A 9798-nucleotide genomic window follows, 5' to 3' on the forward strand; every position below is an offset into this window, starting at 1 on the left:
GCTGGAAATGACATGGTGGATTTTACTGCCTAGAATCGCTGCGACACTAACTTACATGGTAAACAACACACATCAACGGGCTCTGACCCACCCAAGACTACCCTCCACCCAGGAGGGATAAAGTCTGCATTCAAGCCCCCTTCCCTGCCCAGGCGGGCTGCACCTCTCTTCACACTCCCAGCACCCCTGCCCCACTTGATGTCCAAATCTAAAGCTTATTTCTCTTGCCATGATGTCCTGTCTGCTGTAGCTTATCACCTTGTCACCATATTGGGACATGTAAAATCCTAAAACCTAACAGTCAACACTCCCAAAAATACAGATTTAATGCACCCTTACTCAAAACAAAACAAAAAAAACCACCCTAATATCTTTCCAGAAATGAAGACTGTGATCCCAAAGTTCAATGCAACAGACTGAGAAGTCACAACAACCTCTCCAAAGGAAAGTCAGAGGAGACACTTCCCAGCTCAATTCTTGTGCTACTTACACTACAGTACACACTGATGGGGAGGGGGGCAGTGTTGTGGCGCAACAGGTTAAGGCATAGACTGGGACACCCCCATTCCACATGGAAATATTGGTTCAATTCTTCGCTGCTACACTTCTGATCCAACTTCCAGCTACTGGACCCAGCAAGGCAACTGATGATGGCCCAATCACTTCGATTTCCGCCACCCAGACCTGGTTGTTGTGGCCACTTGGAAGTCAACCAGTGCAGGGGAGCTCTGTTACTGTACCTTTAAAATAAATCTTAAAAACATATACACTGACTAATGAAACAGAACTCAGACATAAGCTCACTTTTATGCTCAAAGAGAGAATGAGACCAGCTTTATGGGACAGCAGGTAAAGTTACTGCCTGCATTCCAGCTCCCTGATAAAGCATTACAGTGAGCAATGGAACATGGCCCAATTGCTAGGGTTCCTGTACCCATGTGGGAGACCAGGACAGAGAATAAGGCTTCAGCCCAGTTAACATCAACCAGTGGGGATATTCAAGAATGAACCAGCACATGGAAACTCACCCTTTGATTCTCTCTCTGACCTCGAAACCCCTCTGTAACTTCAAATCAACCTTTAAAGCATATAAGAGGATATTTTTAAATAGTAGGGGAAGGTCCAGGGCAATAGCCTAGTGGCTAAATCCTTGCCTTACACGAGCTGGGATCCCATATGGGCACTGCCTTGTGTCCTAGCTGCTCCTCTTCCTTTCCAGATCCCTGCTTGTGGCCTCAGAAAGCAGTAGAGGATAGCCCAAAGCCTTGGGACCCTGCACCCACATGCGAAATCGGGAAGAAGTTCCTGGCTCCTGGCTTCACCTCTTACTACTGTGGCCACTTAGGCAGTGAAGCAGCAGATACAAGATCTATCTCCTACTCCCTGTATATTTGCATTTCCAATAAAAAATAAGACAAATAAAAAAAAAGAAACACTGAATTTCTTAAAATATTTTATTTTTTTATTAGAAAGTTTACAGAGAATCTTCCATCTAATGGTTCACTCCCCAAGTGGCTGCAGCAGCCAGAGCTGAGCTGAGCTGAAGCCAGGAACCTCTTCCGGGTCTCCCACGCGGGTGCAGGGTCCCAAGCATTGGGCCGTCCTCAACTGCTTTCCCAGGCCACAAGCAGGGAGCTGGATGGGAAGTGGAGCAGCTGGGACATGAACTAATGCCCATATGGAGGGAAGGAGGGAAAGAGGGAAAAAGGAAGGAAGGGAGGGAGAGGAGAGAAAGAAAGAGAAAGAGAAGAAAATAAGAGAGAGAAAGAAAGAAAAGAAAAGAAAAGAAAAGGAAGCAAGCAACCAAGCCTGGCACCGTGGCCTAGTGGCTAAAGTCCTCACTTCGAATGTGCTGGGACCCCATATGGGCACCTGTTCTAATCCCGGCAGCTCTGCTTCCCACCCAGCTCTCTGCCTGTGGCCTGGAAAAGCAGTCAAGGACGGCCTAAAGCCTTGGAACCCTGCACCAGCATGGGAGATTCAGAAGAGGATCTGGGCTCCTGGCTTCAGATCGGTGCAGTACCAGCCGTTGCAATCACTTGGGGAGTGAATCATGGGACGGAAGATCTTTCTCTCTATCTCTCCTCCTCTCTGTCTGACTTTACAATAAAAATAAATAAATAAAAAAAAAAAAAAAAAAAGGAAGGAAGGAAGCAAGCAAGCAAGAAAGAAAAAGTAAGGGATAAGGGCGCTTTAGGGACTTCCTTGCTGAGCTGCTGCTTACACTCGTAAGTGTGAGAGCTGGGACTGGGGGGTGGGCCAGGCTGGAGACAGGACAAGATGAGCTAGGCTGCCTAAACCACTGGCATGCAGGAGAACCAGAATGGGTGTGGGCTACCTGGGCTAGGCCACAGCACCACTGGCAAGCAGGATTGGATGTGAGCCCTATCAGGATATGACACAATGGCCTCTGGCATGTGCCAAGATCAAGGGCTGGGAACTGGCCTCAAAGAGAAACTCTGGGCATTCTCGTACTGTGCTACAGCTCCTGCTGCTGAGCACGAGCACCAAGGCTGATGGTGGGCCCGGCTGATCAAGGTAGCAGAATACATACTGGCTGGATGGAAGGGCAGGGCAGGCTGAGCACTCATGAGTGTGCACAAGACTCAGATGGGATGCACGAGGATCTGGACTAAGGCACAGTACATACCAGAACATGCAAAAATCGGGGGTAAGAGACAAGATGGGGGTCACCCCAACTAGGCCAGAGGCACCTGCTGTTGTATGTGCAGATGTGGCCAGTGTTAGGCTGCATTGGGCAAGGCTACAACACCTATCAGTACAGATGGGTCTACAGGGGCAACTGACGAGGCAACTTGCATTCACCAGCATGTGCATTGGCTGATATAGTGACAGACCAAATCTGACCTTATACTGGCTGGCACACCCAAACGTCTTTGGTCACCCCAGGCAAGGTTTCTTGGGAAACTCTCCAACATTACTGCTGGATTAAACTTTGGAATGCTCAGAGTAGTCCAACCTCGGAGTGCATGTACCAGGACTGGGCCTCCTCAACTGCTGATGTCTGTGCAGTAGACAGCAAGCTCAGATGTACACAGGGGTCAACAGAGGACAGCAACTGCTTCATTAGAGGATGGAAAGCAGAATAGCTGCACAATTCTCCTAGCCAACCTTTACAGCATGTTCCTGGGTCTGTGGATGCACTAAGGTGGACTTGGTCAGCAAGTAGATCTCTTGAGACTTTCTCATCCCTGGTGCAACAAAGCCAACAACAGCTTAGAACTATCAAACCCACTCAAGTAACACCCTCGGAACAGTGATTTTCACATGGGGGTCTCTAAGACATCATCCAATGACCATCCCCATCTCTGGGTGCTGATGTAGTTAGACAGCAAGAAAACAGCTGGCTCCCTCCACTTCCTCCTATGTATAAACGTATGTGGAAAAAAAAACCGAACATTTGTTTCAGCCACCTTCCTCTATATGCCGACCTTCCCCACCCTAATCGGAGACCTACATAGGTATGCATGCTTCCCAACTACATAAACAATATGACAAATCAAAGACCTTCAAAGTAATTCATATAATTTGACAATAGTTCTGTAACAAATTTAATAAAGTTTTTAAGGGCCCAAGCACTTTTTCATATATCTACTAACCATTTGCATTTGTTCTTTAGAAAAATATCTGCTCATTTCCTTTGCCCATTCCTTGTTTGTTTTACTGTTGTTGCATTTCTAAAGTTGTTTGTAAATCCTGGATATTAAATCTCCTATCTGTTGTACAATAAGCAAAAATTTTCTCCTGTTGCTTGCTTCTTCGCTTTGTTGATAGTTTCCTTTGCTGTACAGCAGCTTAATTTGATGTAATTTCATTTGTTATTTTGGCTTTGACTAGCTGTGCTTTTGGTGATTTTTCTAAGTCTTTACCAATGGCTGTATCTTGTACAGCGCTTCCTGTAATAGTTTGATGGTGTCTAGGTGCAGATTTAGAACAACGTTGAGGTTTTACCCAACTCCAGTGAGACTGGCCTACATTCAGAAATATAACATCTGCCACTGTGAATGCAGGGAGAAAGGTACCCTAATTCATTGTTGGTAGGAGCACAACCACTATACAAGTCCATACGGAGAGGGTAGTGACAACTGAAGATGGATCTACGGTGTGACCCAGTTATCCCACTTCTGGGAATATATCCAAAGGAAGTGAAATCTGCATATGAAAAAGTGACCTGCAACCCTGTATTTATAGCAGCACATCCACAATAGCAAAAACAGGGAAACAACCCAGATGCCCACTGAAAAGAGGAATGGATAAAGAAACCATGGTACATCTACCCCAATAATAATCCTCAGCCAGTGGACAGAAAAAAATTCTACCATTTGCAACAAAATGGTTCCAACTAGAGACCATTATGCTAAGTGAAATAAGCCAATCCCAAAAGGACAAATATGTTCTCTGATATAAGGCAACATTCATGCAAAATACAAAATGGAACAGATACACATGCACACACATAGATTCTCACAGATGAACTATAAAATGGAGAGTAGAGAGAAGATATACTGCAGTAGTGTCTTTACTCCCGAATAAAAGATGAATCTCAAATAAACCTTTACAATGACACTAGATGGTCCACCATTGCCAATCCCTAGAATATCATGATATACTTAAATAGCAGAATGTTGGATTGGTGACTATTACTGAAAACTAAACTGTTGCAATAACATGGGGAAGATGGCGTGGGGGGGTAACTGGGAGGGAAGAAGGGCAGGGACACCAGGGAAATCCCTACTCTTACAGGCACACAAAAATTTTTCAAAAAAAAAAAAAAAAAAATCACCTTTCAATAAATCAACTTTAAAAAACAAACAGGGCTAAATTCCTCCCCTTGCACACTCGGAATCCTGTATGCATGTAGGTTTGTGTTATGGCTGCACTTCCCTTCCAGCTCCCTGCTTGTGGCCTAGGAAAGCAGTTGAGGACGGTCCAAAGCCTTGAGACTCTACATCCTCATGGGAGACCCAGAAGAGGCTCCAGGCTCCTGGCTTTGCATAGGTTCAGCTCCAGCAGTTACAGTCACTTGGGGAGTGAATCAGCAGATGGAAGATCTTTCCATCTCCTTCACTCTGTATATCTGACTTTCCAACAAAAATAATAAATAAATCTTGTAAACCTTCATATGTCATTGTAGAAAATAGTATACCTGCTCTGCGTAAATCAGGTAATTCATCAAGCGTGCCAAGGGCTCCCATGGCATGGAATTTCAGTCCAGAGTTTTTACCAATGAGAACACAAAGTACAAATCCCTGAACACTCGGCAGTGAGTCCTCAGCAGCCCAAACAGAAGTTGGCTAGACTTTATACACAAGACGTAAGGATGTATATTCCTTGAAAGCATCATGCTAGGGCAAAGACAACCACTCATCATTCATTCTATGATTTCAGGCCGACTGACACGGAAACTACACAGTGGGTGCCGAGGCATGAGTGCGGTGGCAGAGGGTAGGTTATCACCAGCTGTAAATCCACCTATGGGGGCAGGAAAATGTTCTTCTGGTGGCAGCGGTAATGAATGGCTGTGAAGCTCTAAAAGCCCATCAGACTGTTCACTGGGTAAAAACTGGGTGGATTCATGTAAGAATTGTCTTGTGGTTGTTTTTTTTTTTTAAAGCCCAGCACAGAGAAGCTCCAGGCAGCCTGTAGTGGGATAAGATACATATCTGGAGAACCACCCAAGGGCGGGAGGACCAGCCCAGGGAACCAGTGCCCGAGGTCACTGATAGTACTGTGCTGCTGGTTCCACTGACACCAGAAAGTCAGGCTAGCAGAACTTCAAAACTATGTTATCTTATCAACTCCCCCTCTAGGGGTTTCTACACTGTCTTAATTGGACAATACAATTTCTTTAAGCACACACTGCAATTTTAACCAGAGTTTATTTATAAATGAAGCCTGGTAACCTGATACACCTCAGGAGATGTCATCGCTCTGGAAGGTCTTAACAAAGAGCAGAAACACAGCACAGTTCTCATCTCACAGATGCATTTACCTGCTGGCTCAGCCTCCTGCCTTGGCTGTCCATTTGCAAGGGCTTAGGGCACGGCAAACGCAACAATGAACTTGGATTTTCTCAAGGATGCGGAGATCTCTTTCTTCTTTCAAGGATTCTTTCACTACAAACTTCTACCTTGGATTTCTAAAGCCAGGCCTAGCAGGCTGAGCTTGCTTTTATCTCAGCTTGAACACAGTGAGGAGTGGATGGGAGGCTAGCCCAGGGAGTCAAAACAAAGATCCTTGCAATTCATCTTCACAGAAACAAGATTAGATCAATTCCCTAAGGGGAGATACTACTATGTCCAAGATACTGATAACCCAAAGGAGGGACTCCAGTAAGGTTGCTTGCAGAAGTCAGCAGAGCTGCAGGGCATCACAGGATACATTGCAGCCATTTTGTTTGCAACTGGGTGCCATGGGTGCTGGCAAAAGCAGATGTGGCCAAGGAATGACTGCTACTTCTAACAAAACGATCATACATCACTCACCTACCCATCCAAAAACCCTACAGGGACTACAGTGATGGGTTTAATCAATGCAAAACGTATCAATGTGGCTTACATGAGCACAGCAAGTTTTCTGCAAGACACTGTGAACATCTCAGGCCATAGGATACACAACCCATGGTGAGGACAGCTAAGAGTTACGGGGCAACTGGTATGTATCAGGATCTGTGCTTAAGCGTGTTCTATGTACGCAGCCCATGCCTTTGGTCTCCAGGTAGACGCTACTGTTAGTCCTTCCAATCGCCCCAAGCCTTTGGTCTCAATAATCCCATGAGGTGAATGCTACTGTTGTCCTCCTTCCAATCGCCCAGTGCCTTTGGTCTCAATTCCATGAGGTAGACATTTACCGTTGTCCTTCCAATCGCCCCATGCCTTTGGTCTCAATAATCCCATGAGGTAGATGTTACCACTGTTCTCCTTCCAATCACCCCCCGAATGGTACAGCAGGTGGAAGAGTCCAGCTCGGGATGAGTTGGCCTTCTTTCCTAGCATCCTCCCCCTCAGGATCATGGTTGCAAGACAGAGATCCGGTGAGCATCACTGAGCCTGTGCTGGTAACAGGTAACAACTCTCTACCTGAGTAACATCAACCACAGCTGTTGCACCATCAACACCAATGCCTGTCGGTATCGCACCAAAGGGACCACTCCTTCTCCAGCCAGCACCACCCGCGTTAATGTTCAACCAGGGTTGATTCACACAGAGTTAATCATTTTTTTCCACCATAGATAAATTACTCCACAGGAGAGTGAATGGGTTACACGACTGAATCAGAGCAGGCGTCTCAGTGGCCAGTGACCCACTTACCTTGAAGTATACCTTTGCTCTATAACTAGTGAATGTGTTTCCATTTCCTTCCAGTGCCTGCACTTCCTGGATCCTAGGGAGAGCACAACAATTACTACAATTACAATATCAATGGCAGTCCCCCCCCTCCCCCGCTGGCTAATGTGTTCACCTGCTCTGACCGAGCAACTTCAGGACGAAAACAGTCAAAGTGAACACTGATTCAGCATACTGAAAACACAAACGGGAACTAGGTCTGGACTCAAAGTGCCATTAGCTCAGGATACAGGCCACAGATTCCTCCAGGTCCACTTCTGTCCTAGCAGTCTGCCATAGAAACAGCACACCTTAGCGATTTTCTTCATTACATTAATAAGACTGGAGCGTGAGGGGTGGGAGGAACCTCGCGGAATGCAACTCCCAACACGAACCAGAGCTACCAAGTTCTGCCACATATCACCGGCTTTCACCCATATTCTGCAGGCAATCACTCAGGACCCCCTCCGAGTTCTCATTGCAATGACTCCCCTCTCCCCCAACTCCTGCTGGCGCATGCTTGGCCGGCCTGGGAGCGTGCATCCCAGATAGCTGACCCCGTTGTCCTGAGGAGCGCCCTGAGAACCGGACTTCTCTGCACAAGCGCGCCCGCAGGCCGTCCGCACGCAAGAGTCAAGCGCCTGCTTCCTGGATAAGGCTTACACGGAGCCAGGAGGAAAAAGAAAAGCAAAACAAAAAAGACGGGTGGATGTTGTTGTTGATTTCTCTTCCTCCGTAGCACAAGAGCGCCTACAGACGCAAGCGGTCCCTCCCGGCACCGCACCGCGAGTGCCCGCCCGGGCCCCTGCGCCCTGGGCGCTGCAGCGCGCAGGCAAGCAGCCCGCGAGGCGCCGCCCTCCGCCCCGTGTCCCGCACCGAGGGCTCGGGCCCCGCCGGCCCGACGAGGCAGTGAACGGGGGGCGGCCGAGGGCGCAGAAGGCTCGGGCCTGGGGCTGCCCACCGCCGCCGCTCGCTCCGCGCCGCAGAACAAAAGCCCGGAGCCGCCAGCGCGCCCAGCCCCGGCCCGCGGCCGCCTCGGGCCCCCAGCGCCCCGCGCTGCGTCCTAGGAAGACGCGCGCCGCTCCGCGCGGTACCCGGCCTCCTACTTACCGCGAACGCGGAGGACGGCCGGGCCCGGGGCAGGTTGGGGGAACGCGGCCGCCTCCCGGTCCCGGGGTTTAAGTCAAGTGAGGTCCGCCTCCGAGGGCGGGCCGGGCAGCCAGGCCCCGCTCCCCGCCCCGCTGGCCCCGCCCCGGGCGCGCCACCGCGCCGCGGCCTCGCTCCCGGTCCTAGTGCCGCCCGGGTGTGCTCCGGCTCTTTCACAAGGCTTGAGCGAATGAGGCCGAGCCGTTTGCATGGTCCTGCCCTCTTTCTTGATTTGCATTAAACTATGGCAGCCTAGATAAGAAGCAGCTGGGGGCTTGGGATGCGCGGCTGGAGTCTTACTTTACTCCTAGTCCCAGCTTCCTACTTCTGTGGCATAGTCAGGTTTGCACTTCTCCACATTCTCCTGCTTCACTCATCATCCGAGTCAAATCAGCACCAGCAAGTCACAGGTCCTAAGGGAATGTGGAGGTGTCCGTGAGTAAACGCGGCAGATCCTTAATCCCATGGACAAATCACATAATCCGAGCAATCAAGTGACACGCTGAATTCACAGCTCAGGTAAATAGTAGTGAGAAAAGCAAACAAGCGTGGTTTGTTTTTAAAGAGTTTAGCTGCCATTGAAACATGACAGCTAGCTAGCTTGCACTGCAACTTGCGGATGTGGTGGCCATAAAGTCCAGGAACCTGAAAACCCCTACAGAAAAGCAGGATAATAATTGCAGAAGGGTCGGCTTGGCGGAAACTTGAACAGGAGCAAGGAGGAAGTGGAGGAGTGAAGTGACTCACACACAAAAAAACAAAGTAGGCAACTTCCACAAGATGGTAACCACATAGTATTCAGCAAATGAGGAATGGGGGAGGGACCAGTTCATTAGGGAAATCAACTGCTTGTTGTGACTGCCTGCATGCAGTGTGCCTTCCTGTCTGGCTCCGTATCTTGCTCTTGTGCAGCCAGCCGTTCCTTGGGTTTGGGCAGGTGGGAGTATTTCCCAGAGTTTGGGGGATGTTTCCCACAAGTAGGTAAAAAGTAACGGTTGTGATAACCTCAAGGGTTGGCTACTGGGTTAAGGAGTTGAAAGCCCGGCAGTAGGCCAAGCAGAGGGTGGTGAGCTGCCTTAGGTGAGGCAGTGCAGCCCCAGGTAGGAAGCCCGACTTTACAAACCACTGGGTTTTTAGCCTCAGACTGGGTTTGGAAAGGGGTGGTGCCAGGGACAGAGGCCTGGCTGCTGACACGCCCTTGTTTTTTCTCAAACTCTGGTTCTGGTCTTATCAGTGTTTGCAGACATCAGTGCCCCACACTGCAATTTTAACTCTATTTGCAGCTGTGAGCTTTCTGTTCTTCACT

At 48.8% G+C, this 9798-nt stretch overlaps 1 protein-coding gene across 3 annotated transcripts in view; it reads right to left on the bottom strand.

The window, feature by feature from the left end:
* Positions 1–9109, bottom strand: part of RESF1 (retroelement silencing factor 1) — a 31057-nt gene extending 21948 nt beyond the window's left edge. Inside the window, exons 1-3 of one of the 3 annotated variants that reach the window (XM_058656063.1) lie at positions 8457–8557; positions 7483–7637; positions 7332–7404 (exon numbers count right to left, since the gene is read on the bottom strand). The gene's annotated coding sequence lies outside the window, so the exon portion shown is untranslated. Of the gene's footprint in view, positions 1–7331; positions 7405–7482; positions 7638–8456; positions 8581–8792 lie in introns of those variants that run through there. The other 2 variants (XM_058656066.1, XM_058656064.1) reach the window with 2 other exon arrangements.
* Between the last annotated feature and the right edge of the window lie 689 nt (positions 9110–9798).

The sequence above is a fragment of the Ochotona princeps genome, chromosome 27 (genome assembly GCF_030435755.1).
Source record: "Ochotona princeps isolate mOchPri1 chromosome 27, mOchPri1.hap1, whole genome shotgun sequence".
In the NCBI taxonomy this organism is placed as follows: domain Eukaryota; kingdom Metazoa; phylum Chordata; class Mammalia; order Lagomorpha; family Ochotonidae; genus Ochotona; species Ochotona princeps.